Source organism: Ammospiza nelsoni, chromosome 6 (genome assembly GCF_027579445.1).
Source record: "Ammospiza nelsoni isolate bAmmNel1 chromosome 6, bAmmNel1.pri, whole genome shotgun sequence".
NCBI lineage: Eukaryota > Metazoa > Chordata > Aves > Passeriformes > Passerellidae > Ammospiza > Ammospiza nelsoni.
In genome coordinates this window covers 61,553,030-61,566,772 of record NC_080638.1, presented here as the reverse complement: position 1 = coordinate 61,566,772, position 13,743 = coordinate 61,553,030, and the positions used below count along the sequence as shown (strand labels likewise).

The 13,743-nt window shown below is 49.8% G+C and overlaps 1 protein-coding gene across 12 annotated transcripts in view; it reads left to right on the top strand.

Annotated features, from left to right (window-relative positions):
- The first annotated feature begins 11,905 nt into the window (after positions 1-11,905).
- Positions 11,906-13,743, top strand: part of KTN1 (kinectin 1) — an 81,082-nt gene continuing 79,244 nt past the window's right edge. For 11 of the 12 annotated variants that reach the window (XM_059474006.1, XM_059474013.1, XM_059474007.1 and 8 more), the window contains exon 1: positions 11,906-11,981. The gene's annotated coding sequence lies outside the window, so the exon portion shown is untranslated. Of the gene's footprint in view, positions 11,982-12,804; positions 12,821-13,743 lie in introns of those variants that run through there. The other variant, XM_059474005.1, reaches the window with a different exon arrangement.

Below are 13,743 nucleotides of genomic sequence, written 5' to 3'. Positions count from 1 at the left end.
TTTGTCTGCATTTTGTGAAGCTGAGATACAGAAGGTCAAATTATGGTGCTCAAGTGAGTGAGGCTACATCACAGAGAACATAAAATACAAATCTCTTGATACTGGTGTCATTTCTTGCCTTGAATAAGGACAAATGGCAGGGCCACAAGGAAGTGCTGAGATTTTTGGGTGAGTCATGGAGTTTGGTGTCTCAGATTAAATGGGTGAAAGATTATTTACCCATTTGAAGAAGGGAAGGTGTTTAGAAAGAGGAGAGAGCCTCTGAGGATCCAAGAGCCATGCTGTGTTTGCAGTTAGAGCTTTCAGGGTTGCTTTGCTGTAGGGCAAAGGGTCTTCTGGCCATTGCCCAAAGGAGAGCAGGTATGGCTGTGCCTCAGGAGGGCTCTGTGCTTGCAGCCTGCTCTTCCAAGCTGGAAATCTGCAGTGGGGGAGGCTCCATGAGGGGTTGTGCAGTGCTGGGAGCCCCAGGGAGTGACAGTTCAGGTGGTGGGAGGTCCAGAGAGCAGTATTCCAGTGAGCTGAATCCCTGGGCTGTTCCCACTTTTGTGTCTCTCCTTCTTGGTCAGCAGAGGCATCATTCCCTCTCTGCTCCTTCCTTCTTCAGCAGCAGACTGACCCCTGCCATGGGCTGGACAGATGTTAACGCAAAATGTACCACTTAGAACTCATGAGACCTACCTGCTTAATTTCACATCATCCAAATCAAATGATGTTAGAAAGGCAACTATTTTTCCCATGTCAATTTTAAAAAATATGATTTCTCTCTCAAACTGCCTTGTGTTCCACTTACCCCCCCTTTCTTCCCTTTCCCTCTCTTATTTTCCTCCCATTTTCTTTCCCCCAGCTTTTAAACTCCTTTGGGAAGCAGCAGCCATCCTGAGTCAGGGCAGGAGGAGCCCCTCCCCGGTTCTGTGACCGCCTGATGAATCACTGCACTACAGACTTACTGTCGTGAGGAATTGCCATGAGCCTTAGTTAGCAAATTGGTTAATTTGACTTAAAAAGTTGATGATGAGCTCAACAGTAAGTGCTTTGTGTGTCCCTTGCAAGAGTCATTCAATATCACTCTTCCTTGGATAACTGATTGGGGGAGGCTGTTCCACAGAGCTCCTGCTTGCTCACCTCCATCATCCTCATCAACATTTCTGTGGCAGGCACTGCTGCATCACCTGGATGCTGGAATCTCGTTAGGGGATGGGACTAATCACAGGAAACTTCCAAAAACCTGCAAGGGACAAGGAGCAAGTCATTAAGGAACCTCTACCTGTTTAATTCATCAGCGCTCTGCACAGCTGCATTCTATTCTAGCGTGCCCTAAATGCCTTGCTGCTTGCTTTGAAGTTGGTTAATCTGGTTTGGCTTTATCTTATCTTTTTTAGGAGCCGGTTTCAGAATGAAAAGCTTGTGACTGACAGTGTTCTGCATTCTGCTCTCCTGAGCTTTATGTTAAACCTTTATGGCTGTAATTGTCTCAGAAGAGTGGAGTTTGCCTCATGTGTAGCTTCCATCTCCTGGTGCCTTCTCTGCCTGCAGCATTAAAACTCTGCCTTTGGAGCACGTAGAAGAGCAACTGAGAGCTGGAACCATGCTCCAAGGGAAAAAAAAAATCAATATATTATGCACAAGGTGTCTCCAAATTCAGCACTTTGTAATTAGTCTAGGAGCCAGCACTCCTCTGTCAACAGCAGGATGCAAGTCTTGTTGTGGAGGTTGTTCCTTCTGTGTGGTTTAGCCTTGTTTTGGTCCCTGTGCCTTGATTGCCATCGTGGCAGGGATGTAAATAGAGTGAGGTGCAGAGGGGGAACTTGGAGAGGGTCAGGGAGAGGAGCAGGTGAGCTGCAGTCAGGTCAGTGGGAGCAAAGGATCTGCTTGGAGCTGGAAAAGCTCTTGAGAAATGCCTGCAGCCATCAGAGAGAGATGCTGGAGTGCCTTTGGTCTGACGAGTGTGATCATCGCCCTCATATTGTCTATCCCATAATTCTCCTTCCAGACCTGATCAGTGCCTGGCAGTATCAGCAGATACTGAATTTATTGCTGGGAAAGGAAAGAAGTTGCCATGACTACTCACCAAGTAATAGTGAGTAATTTGGCTTTTAATTGTGAATTATTTATCATCATCATCACGTTGTGCTGGTGTAAACACAAACAGAATCAGGTCCATTAGAGTTGATACCTGGGTCTGACTTTGCCTGTGTAAATCAGGAGTAACCCTCTGCAGAAGTGAGGTTACAATGGCTGGGAGCCAGAATCCAGGGTCATTTCCCAGAATTATTTATCATAATTATCATCAGGTTGTGCTGGTGTAAACATGAACAGAATCAGGCCCATTAGAGTTGATACCTGGGTCTAACTTTACCTGTGTAAGTCAGGAGTAACCCTGTAGTAGAAGAGAGGTTACAATGGCTGGGAGTTGAGCCAGAATCCAGGGTCATTTCCCAGGTAATTTCCCAGAATTATTTATCATCATAATCAGGTTGTGCTGGTGTAAACAGGAACAGAATCAGGCCCATTAGAGTTGATACCTGGGTCTAACTTTACCTGTGTAAGTCAGGAGTAACCCTGTGGCAGAATTGAGGTTACAATGGCTGGGAGTTGAGCCACAATCCAGATTTGCTGGGTGGTGGGAAGGGCTGTAAGTTCCCATTTAACCCCTAGTGCTCTGTGTCCCTCCCTGGATCAGTGATGCAGCCCCAATCACACAAAGGTAGGGCTGCCTCTTTGCCCTGCTCACACTGGGGCTCTCTTACTCCCTGAGAAGGGCAGAAATGGGGGAATTTGGTACTTTTTGCAAACTTTAGGGGACTCTGAGCATTTGTGTGCCGTGCCTGCCATGTTCACTGGTGGAGACCAGGGTGTGTTGGCTTTTGGATCAGGGAAGAAAATCATTTCTGTCAGATGGGAAAGGGGGAAACTGGCCAGAAAAGAGCCATTTTTCCCTGGCTTCTACAGCTCTATTATGTGCAATGGAGACACTAACTGCTCCCATGTCATAGAATTGCTGAGAACCAGACCCAGAGAGGATTGCCAAATTTTCCACTGAATGCTAGAGGAAGAAGCACTGTAAGTAGAAGTCATCTGTCTCAACTGAAAGGCTGAATGGTGACTTGAGAACTGTACAGTTAACTTCATTTAATTTTCCTATCTGTGTCAGGCAACAAACTGATTAAAGGAAGGCATTCTGTGTGTTGTTTGCATAGAAATCCACTCATCCTGGCCCAGCCTCATGTGGGGCAGGGCACAGCAGTCTGTTTTTATTTTTCATTCTGTGTTGTATTTAAAATGTGGCCAGAAAAGGGGGGAGTGGGATGAGGAGGGTTTTAAACATTGGCTGCCACCTTAATTGCAGCCTAGCAATGAATGGCTGCAGGCTTTCTTGGACAGCTCCTCTGTGAATGTCACACACAAATCCAGCTGACACCTGGGGTCAGAAGTATTCTTCTGTGCTTTTTGTTAAGTCATCTTTCCCACTTTTGTGCCAAAGGGTCTGGCTAAATTGAATTGCATTTAAATGAGGTGAGTGTGTGATGGATCATCTGAGTGCTGCTGTTTCCCTCCAAGTTTTGTGACAAATCTCTCTAATGCAAACACTGTGTCTCATACCTTGAACTCACTGCTGCAATTAAATACTGATCCTTTAAGCCTTATCTGGAAAAACAATATGGTAACAGCAGCCCTGTGTGTTTGCAGGGAAAAGGAGAGGTGTGCACGCAGCAGGTGCTGGCAGAGCTCTGCCAATTCACTTTGCAGGGGTCACAGTCACATTGGAGACACCAGCAGTGACATTAGCATGTCCAGACCTTCAGTGCAAGCTCTCCAGGAATTAGAGCACGTGCTGTGATGCCTCCACTGCTGTGTCAGCTGAGCTGTGACACCACCACAGCTCTCATCAGCTTATTGTACAACCAAATGCAAATACAGTGAGTCAAAGAAGGGTGCTGACCAACCACTGAATTCCCCCTAAAACTAAGTTTTGCCTGAGTGATCAGCAAGATAGGATGACTGACACTGGAATGAGTCTGCAGGGCACACAGCTCGGTGATTAGTCAGTTCTCATTACCTCTTCCTCCAATTAACGTCAGCAAATCGGTGCTCCTGAATCAGTGAGGACCTCAGGAGAAACACAGCTTCGCCAAAACGCTGCCAGATGTCAGCAGAAGCTCTGATCCCCTCTCCTTGATGGTTCTGTGCTTTTAGCACACATAATTAAGTGTTAACACCGTCCTGTTTGTGTCACTGCAGCCCCTCACCCGTGCTCTGCTGACGAATGCTGTTGGTTCAGCTGTGCTGGAGGAGCCTGTGCCCAGCTCTGCTGCCTCACCGTGAGCTCCTGCACTTCATCTCATTTCCATGCTCATCCCAGCCGAGATCCCTTTTGTTACAGCTTCATCACTCCATTTGGCTCTTCCTCCTTCCTTGCTGTCTTTGCAGTTTCCTTCCAACAGCATTTGGATTTATGGTCAGCCTCTGGAAGTGGAATAGGAGTTAATTTTCCCCATACTATGCAAGATACTATAGGGAATTTTTTTAATATATTTTTGGTATCTGCAGGCTGTGGAGGAAGCTCACTTGTCACAGTGCCCTTCATTACATAGGTGTTATTTTTTTCCTCTTTTTTTTTTTTTTTTTTTTTTTCCCTGTGACTTGTCAGGAATGATTAAATACTGTGATTGCTTCGGCCTCCCTTCAATGAGCATTTACCCAACTCATAAATATAAGAGTAGCTCCCCTGAAATCTGTTTCCACTCAGGTAGAGTTGTGAAGGTTTGCTCAGTGATGCTCCGAGGAAAATGAGGAACCCAGATGGGCTTGAATTTGGGAGTTGGTTGTTCTCTAAAACCCAAATAGTGTTGCTCAGATCAATTAAGATTTGCTTATTAGCATTAAAAATAAATTCATCCACAGGTATTTTCACAGTTCCCTTTGCTCCCAAGTTGGCATGGGCAGTGCTGCTGTCCAAAATAAATGAAGTGTGTGAAGACAGACAGTTTAAAGGCTTTGAGGAATTTCAGACCTTTAACATCTCACTCAGCTTTCACCTAATTTGTTAATGGGTATGTTTTTCCCTGTGGGAAAATAAAGCTTTTCTCTCTGACATTTTATAAAGGACCTACTAAACCTTCTTTTGTCCCTTTGGGTAAAATCAGTTGAATTGGCTTTTCTGGTGCCTTTCTGTTTTCCCTAGACAATCTGAGTTGGTTCTTAACCCTTTCTGCCCTCCAGGCCTTATGAACAGGATGACAGAAACCTTTAAATACCTTACAAGTCTAGGCACAATGTGGGCAGCTGTAGGTTCACTAGGGATAGGCTTATTACTGTGTAAAAAAATCAGATATATAGGTGAAGAGAAGAATATTTGCTCATTTTAGGTGTGAGCTAAAATAGAATCTTGCAGAGGGATGCACGGTGAGTTGCAACGTTGGGAATTTCTGGATCTCCTGGGGCACCAGAGAACAGGATGTGATTGTGAACAGGAAGGGTTTGTGAACATTTCCAAGTCTCCAGCCACCCTTGGGACGCAGGTGCGTGTCACCACCAGGGGTGGCAAACCGGGGACCTTGGCGTGACGCCCATTGCTCCAGGCAGGCGGACACATCCCCTGTGAAACCTCAGACAAAACAGCTCCATGTTCACCCGCTCTGCGGTGGCAGGAGCAGCTGGGATGGCTCCTGTGCTTGAGCGTGTCCAAAGGAGAGCAACGAGACTGGTGAGGGGCTTGGAGCACAAGCCGTATGAAGAACGACTGAGGGAGCTGGGGTTGTTCAGCCTGGAGAAAAGGAGACTCAGGGGTGACCTTATCACTCTCTACAACTTCCTGAAGGGTGGCTGTGGTGAGCTGGGGGTCGGTCTCTTTCTCCGGGCAACAACAGACAGAACAAGAGGACACAGTCTCAAGCTGCACCAAGGGAGATACAGGCTAGAATTAAGGAGGAAGTATTTTACAGAAAGAGTGGTCAAATACTGGAATCATCTACCCAGGGAGGTGGTAGAGTCACCATCCCTCGAAGAGTTTAAAAAAAGACTGGATGTGGCACTTGGTGCCATGATCTAGTTGAGGTGTTAGAACATGGGTTGGACTCGATGATCTTAAAGGTCTCTTCCAACCTAGAATTTCTGTGATTCTGTGCTCTCTGATTTCTGCGGGCAGGCTGGCGGGGTGCGTGCTGCAGCTTCCTCAGAGGTTTGTCACACATCGCTGTCCCGCGATGCCTTGCACAGCTCAACCCGCGTCCTTCCCTGGCTGCAGAGCAGAAGGTGCTGAGCCAGCCCTGCAGGCTGCTCCAGCCCTGGGACACCTGATCCCCAGGCTGAAGGAGCCCTCAGAGCATCAGGGCTGTCTGACTCTGCATTGCTTTTTTTTTCTCCCCTGTCACTGTCATATTTTCTGAAAAATCCCTTCACCAGGATTTCTTCTCCTGCGAAGCTGAGAAGAGAGAAAAAGGAAAACCAATATTACCTCATTTTTCTCTCCTGTGTTTTGGTGCTTTGGAATGTGGTTGGAGATTGTTTATTCAACATGTGAATTGTTTTTATTTAATGACCAATCACGGTCCAGCTGTGTTGGGACTTTGGACAGGGTCACGGGTTTTTAATAAGTATCTTGTTAAGCCTTCTGTAAGTATCCTTTCTCTATTCTTTAGTATAGTTTAGTATAGCATTCTTTAATATAATATAAGTACATGAAATAATAAATTAGCCTTCTAAGAACATGGAGTCAGATTCTCAATTCCTCCTTCATCCTGAGGACCCTGAAAATACCACACTCCCCATCTCTCACTTCATATTCTGTTTGCTGCGTTTCAGGTGCTGAGGAGGGACACGTGTTGGTGTTGCAAAGGTTTTTCTTTGCAAAGGAAAAATTCTTCATTCCATAGGTATTGATGAAGAAGAGTATTAATCTAAAACCTGCCCTAGATTAATGTATAACATAAATAAATAGCATAATAAATAAATATATAGCATAAATAGTGAGCAGGTGCTGTGAATGATGAATGGGAGAAAAGGATTTGGGCTGTCACTGCTCCACCACACAGGGAGAGTTTTACAGGAGGTGTTTTCTGTCACATTTCTGTATTTGCTTTATTTAATAACCATTAACTTTCCACTCAAAAAAATCATCTTCTGCTAGGATGCCACCAAGAAAGAAGAAGACAATTTGGAACTTGCTTTGAAATGTGATTCTAATGGGAATTCAAAGCATGGTTATTATTGTGCTGCTTGGAAAGCTGCTTTTCTGTCCAGCTTCCCTGTGATCCCTTTAGCTCTATCTGATACCAAAGGTTTGAGATCTCCAGATTAGAAATTAAATTCCACCTCTGTGGCCCAGACCTGATGACCTGCTGCAGTCACAGCAAATAGGTTTTCCATTACAGTGAGTGCTTCCAGTTAAAGCTGGTGCTTTTTGGTCAAAATCAAACTTTTTTGGGGGGAAAATAAAGATAATTAAAGTCATGTGATGCAGGTGTAGGAATAATAATTGACTTGAAATGGAGTAGGGGTTATTCAGAGTGATGGCAAGCCCTGATCTTGCAGGGATTTGGGTGTTTGTTTTGTTCTGCTGGCGTGTGTGAGTGCACAGGATGGTTGGGAGGGCTCTGTCCTGGGGGATTTAGGGGAGGCTGTGGCACAGCCAGGATGGGTGGGATGCAGCCCTTAGAGCATCAGGCAGCAATTCCTGCTGCTGAGCTGGGTGTGAACCACAGCTGGGTGTAAAGCACAGCATTCCGGGGGGGGACAGGTCTGGTTTGGGTGTCTGCTGCAGGAACAGCAGCCTGGGGAGGGCAGGAGAGGGATTTTCCCATTGAGATTTCTGCTTTACTTTGCAAATGTAAAACCTGGGAGTGACTGGTGTCGGGCCTGAGGTGGGGACTGAAGAGCCTCAAAGGAGACTGGCAGAAATCATGATTTCAGTGGGAAATCATGACATGATTTCAGTGGGATCACTCTGAAGATGTCAGTCACTGAGATGGGCACTCAGCTGTCTGTGTCTCTCTAATTGTGCTGCTCATATTTTCAACGTGATAAAATTGAACAGTACAGTTTTAAACCAAATTTTGGGCTTTTCAGTGCTCTGTTACAGTGATGAAATCCAGAAATGGAAGGTGACTGTAGTTTATAAATAATTTTTTTTTCCAGTGAACTCTGAACAGTTTTGAACAATTAACTTAATTAACTGGATTTCCAGCAGTACAAAACGTGACCATGTCAATTTAATTAACAGCATATCTACATTGTGGTAGTGTGGGGATTATGTGGAGGCTGCTAGTAGCCTGATGGATTTTCATCCTGCTCACATACAATTGTCATGGTTTAGATTGTTGTTTTTTCATTATGAGCTTTTACTCTTCTTGCAAGAATTTCCACTGTCATTTCTGCTGACAGCTGCTGCTTAGGACAGATTTATTTTTATTCCCTTACAGATGAATTGGATCAAATATCTTTTTCCATATAGCTCAAGTTTCCACAATGGAGTTACTCCTAGTTGACTACTCTGAGAAGAAAATTGTAGTAATTTTTGGGACCTTCTTTAGCAGCAATTCAAATGTTTTTTGGCACGTGTGCATATAATCTATTAATTTCCACTTCCTGTCAATTGCAGGGATTCATGCTTATAAATAGTATAAAAATTTTTAATGTAAATAGAGAGTGAGAGAAAATCCAGCATTTGGTCTTTTTTTTCCCTAGCTGGATTCAGTGAGGTGTTGAAACATGCAGGGCGTTTGTTTCAGGCTTTGGTAAGGATCTCTCACATTCTTATATAAAATGCTAAATTAACAATAATCAGCCCCCATGACTTACAGCCCTGCTCAGTGCATAGCTTGCCTTTCTCTTGGGCTTCCTCTGAACCCACAGATCTGAGGCCTTTTTCCCTGTGATCTGAGAAAGCAAAATTCCTGACAAAACTAATGACTTGGGGCTCCTGGGAATTTTAAAACCTTTTCTTTTTGTCCATGAGTGGCTGCCTAATGTGAGTGGGATTTCAGTGGCTTTTTTAAAATTTGCATTATTTCCTCCCTGCAGTCAGGACGTTCAGCACCATTTGCCTGCCTGGCTGCTTGGCTCTCTGGTGAAGTTTTCCACCAGGTTTCCCAATCCACACAACTGAGATAGTTTATGTTTTGGGTAATGGTACCTGACACGGGATTTTAAAGCATTTTCACGTCCTTTATGCTGTGCTGTTGTGGCAAATCTGTAAGATGTGAAGGACCAGAGGCTTCTGAGCTGGTAGGAAGTGGAATGTTCTCAGCTGAAATCCTTCAGAGCAAGCAGTGACCACCCAGCGAGGAAATCAACTCTGAATCCTGGAAGGAGAAAGAGGAGAAAGTTCTGAATTATAGAATCAGAGAATATCCTGGGTTGGAAGGGCCACACAAGGATCATGAGTGTGACTGCTGCGTGCTCAGACACCCCAACAATCCCACCCTGTGCCTGTTCCAAGCACTCCTGGAGCTCTGGCAGCCCTGCCCATTCCCTGGGCAGCCTGGGCAGTGCCAGCACCTTCTGGGGGAAGAACCTTTCCTGAAATCCAACCTAAACCTGCCCTGGCACAGCTCCAGCCATTCCCTCAGGTCCTGTCACTGTCACAGAGCGCAGAGATCGCTGCCTGTCCCTTGTGTAGCTGTAGCAGCTGGAATTGCACTCTCTGCTCTTCCATACCAGCTCTCTCCCTCCAATGCCCTTCCCAGGCTCGTGGCTCCAATCTTTATCTGTTGGCAGGACCCTCACCCACCATGAGGCAGCAAATCCCATTCCTGGGAGGCCGTGGTTTGCTTCTGATGCCAGCTGGAAAACTCTGCTGTGGACAAAAGCAATTAAACATCTGCAGAATCTGCTGCTGCCCAGCCCTGCCACCACTCCTGGAATGGTTAATATTAGGAAGATTTGGCCTTAAATTTTCACCTTGGAAGCTCAGGGTGGGGATGCTGCCTTTGGCTGGATCATGTGCTGCTCTCAGCAGCCCAGTGACCGGCTGGGATGTGCTGAGCCAGGGAAGCTCTGGGATGAAGCAGCAAAACGCAGCCTGGCCAGCTGATGGCCGGTCACACATTCCAAGTGTCCGGCCGCCTCCACACCCCCGTGGCCACCCCTCCGGGCCTGCTCCACCTCCCGGGCAAAGGCACGGCTTCCCCCTGTCAGCATCCACCTCCTGCCGCTGCCCGTGTGTGCTCCGGAGAGTTTGGCAATGCGGCGGGATTGCAGCTGAGTGCCACGCACGGCTGCCCGGGAGGGGAACGCTGAGCTCTCCCCGTGCCAATCCTGCTTTGGTAGCGGGTGATTTCTCAAAGGGGCTGTGGGACAAATAAACAAATGGCCTGGGAGTCAAAGCAGGCATTGCCAGAGGTCACAAGAAATGATGGGAGGGTGCAAATCCCTGGGGTGATGACAGCATCTCTTCTGCCAGCTGCACCCCGAGCCTGGGGATACCTGAGCAGCACCAGAACTTTCCCTTCAGCCACCGCTGGCTCAGCCGTGCTGCTGAGCCAAAAACTCTGCATTTTCTTGTGTTTTCCCCAACGTGTTTGGGATTCCGGGAAGCTGAGGGTTAATGTTAGCCCCCAGCGATGGAGCTGGACGGGTGCCTTCGGTGGCTTCTTGGGCTGTTTCGCTGCAGTTTCCATCCCCGTGGGTACCCACAGAGCCGTGGTCAGCCGCTGGGCTCCGGCAGCAGAAAGCAATCTGCCCTGGGAGAACTTTGGGAAGGATCCACGTCAAAAAGAAGAAGAACTTGGGGCTCTAAGATGTCAGAGCTGAAAAAATCCAGTTAATCTCCCTCCCTGCAGACTCCACAGCTTGCTGGGATGTCACTGAATAAGCCCCTGGTATGTCTGCGCTGCAGGCAGGGCTGCCGGGCATTTTAAAGACATTTAAGGGAAATTGAAGGACAAGCCCTGTTCCTGGTCATGAGGAGGTGTCTGGTCTCTTTCATGTCCTCCAGGAGGAGGCTTTGGGGTGTGCTCTGTCTGCTTGCCTTGGGCCTCTGGGATCCCGCACCTGTGCCAACTCCCGGAAAGGGGTAGAGAGGGAATGGGGGGGAACTGGCTGGAACTGTGGGGCTGGACGGGCGATCCCTGTGCCCGGTGAGCCCGGGCAGTGGGGTCCCTGTGCCCGGTGAGCCCGGGCAGTGGGGTCCCTGCATCGGGCAGATCTGTGGAGAATGGCTCCACACGCGGGTGGGGAGATCCTTGGGGAGACCTGAGTGCGGGAGGTGATTCCCACCTCGGGTGGGGTTTGCGTGGATGTGTTCCCTGCGTGTGGGAAACCTGCATGGGAGGATCCCTACCTCCGGGAGGGATGTCCGTGGGTGGGGTATGGTGGGGAGATCCCTGGGCATCCCGGTCTGGGGGAACTCGGGGTGGGTGATCCCTGGGGATCCCTGCCTGGTGGCAGTTTGGGTAGGCGATCCTCAGGAACAGGTGAGGGATTGCAGCATGGGGGAGCTTGGGGGTTGTGGGATCCCCGCGTGGGTGGGGGATCCCTGCATGGGGATAACGTGGGTGGGTGATCCCGGGGATCCCCGTGTGAAGGAGTCTGGGTGAGTGATCCCTGGGGATCCCCGCGTGGGGTGAGTCTCGGTGGGTGATCCCGGGGATCCCCGCCCGGAGCGAGGCTGGGTGGGCGAACCCCAGGCCGAGCTGAGGGATCCCCACGTGTGGAGCTCGGGGGCGATCCCCCAGCGCACGGCGGGCTGCGGGTGATGCACCCACACACGTGGCGGAGCCGGGCGGGCGCTCCCCGCTGCCGGGGCTCCCCCGCGGCCGGGCTGCGGCCGCGGTCGGTGCCGGGCAGGGCCGGGCGGTGCCGGGGGCTCCCGGCCGGGGCGGTGCCGGTGCCTTTAACGCGCGGGGGGGGCGGCCGCAGGCGCGGCGGACGTGCGGGGCCGCCTCCTCCCCTTCCTGCCGCCCGCGCCGCGCAGCACCGGCCGCTCCCGCTCCGTCCCCGCAGCCCCGGCCCGGCACGGCCCTGCCCTGCCCGCCGCCGTCTCGGTGAGTGCCGCCCGGGGAGCGCCGCGGGCCGCAGCGGGGCCGGGCCCTCCCGGCGAGGGGCGGCGGGCCCAGGCCGCGGCGGGCCCGGGGCTGCGGCCCGGCCGGGGGGGGGGGGGGGGGTGGTCCGGGCGCGGCCCCAGGGCGGGAGAGGCCGCTGCCGTGGGGCCGGCGGGGCTCGGGGGGCTCCGCTGGGGCTCCGGTGCTCCCCGAGCGCATCCCTTCGGAGCCGGGTGAAGCGGGGCGGGCGCGCCGTGCCCGCGGTGCTCCCGGAGCCCGCTGCGTTAAACCGCCCGCCGAGGGGCGGCCGGGCGGCAATTGCCGCCCCAGATGGGGATCGGAGCCTTCCCCGGGGCTGGCGGAGCCCCGGGTGAGGTTTGGCGAGAGGCGGCTGCTGCTGCAGCGCCCGGGTGGCCGTGGGGGCTTTACTGAGCATTGCGCTCCATTACCGCGATCCGGGCCGCCCCGGGTGCCGTGCGGGTGTCAGATGCTTGCAAACGCCGCTCCCCACCCTCGCAGGTGATGGTGTCGGTGGTGTTTCGTTCCTGAGGTTGCCTTTGCCCTTTGGTCCGGGTTGTGTGCAGCTCTGTTAACCCTGGAGGTGTTGGTGCCCCCGTCACCTCTCACTGCTCACGGCTGGCTCCCTTCTCCCAGCCTGCGAGTTGTGGAGAAGGAAAGAGGAGTTAAGGTGGCAAAGCTGCACCTTTTGTACCCGGCTGCCTTCAGCTGATGAAGTATTTTAATTGAGTAGGTGGTTATTAAGAATAACGTAGCTTACTGTCTTTTCTGCATTAGACAGTGACAAGTTCTGCTCTCCAGTGATGTGCATCCACCCGTGTGCTGTAGGTTTGTCATTTTTTGACCTTTTTTCCCCCACACCCCCGCTAAGGCATTGCTGTGTATTTTGAGGTCGCTGTTAGAAAACCTCAAAGATAATTTCTCACTTTGGGGAAGAGGAGCTGAGCTGATACCCCGCTGTAGCTCTTTCCTGTTTAAAATTCTCCCTTTTTTCTCCTGTGTTCCTTTAGTGTTTCCATTGCTGCCTCTGTCCACCAACACAAATGGCATTTAGTTGATATAACTATTCCATTTAGCATCTCTTTACCTATGACAAGGCAAAAATCTCTCGCTGGGCAGTCCGAACTGGTTGCTGCAAAAGTTGAGAAGGGATTCAGTTCCTGTGTTCCACCTCCTTTTTGATGTTTTTCCTTGCCTTTTCTCTCTGTGGATCGCTATCATCCTCCTGTTTGGCTTGGGCTGTAAGCATTTCTCTGCCTCGTGGACCTCTTGCCTGTAACTGTGCTGTAATTTCTGCCCTCCAACAGGCCATGCAACTCGCTTTACCACATATTTTTTCTCTTGCCTCATATGCTGATGCTGCTTTCTGCATACTGTGATTAAAATAACTTTTGTGTGTAACTGCAGCAGTGAAAGGTTGGGGATTGGAAAGAAACACTAATTCTCTGGTAGAGTTATTACCAAATACCTTTTTTGGTAGTTTTTTTCCTACCACCTCCCTTTTCTAGCTGCTCTCAAGAAGATGCTTTCTGCTCTCAGAAATAGCAGCAGTAGGATCTGAAGGACACAGTGAGATTTTGATTTTATCCTTTATCCCCGTCACAGACCTGATGACTACTTTGTTTCTGAAACCCCTTGGAGGAAAGGGAAGGACTTACTCAAGCCTGTGTAAAGCTGTGGTGTTGCTTGGTTAGCTCTGGAACAGCTTTCATTTGCGTCATCTGCTCTTGCTCTTGGAGATTTGGTG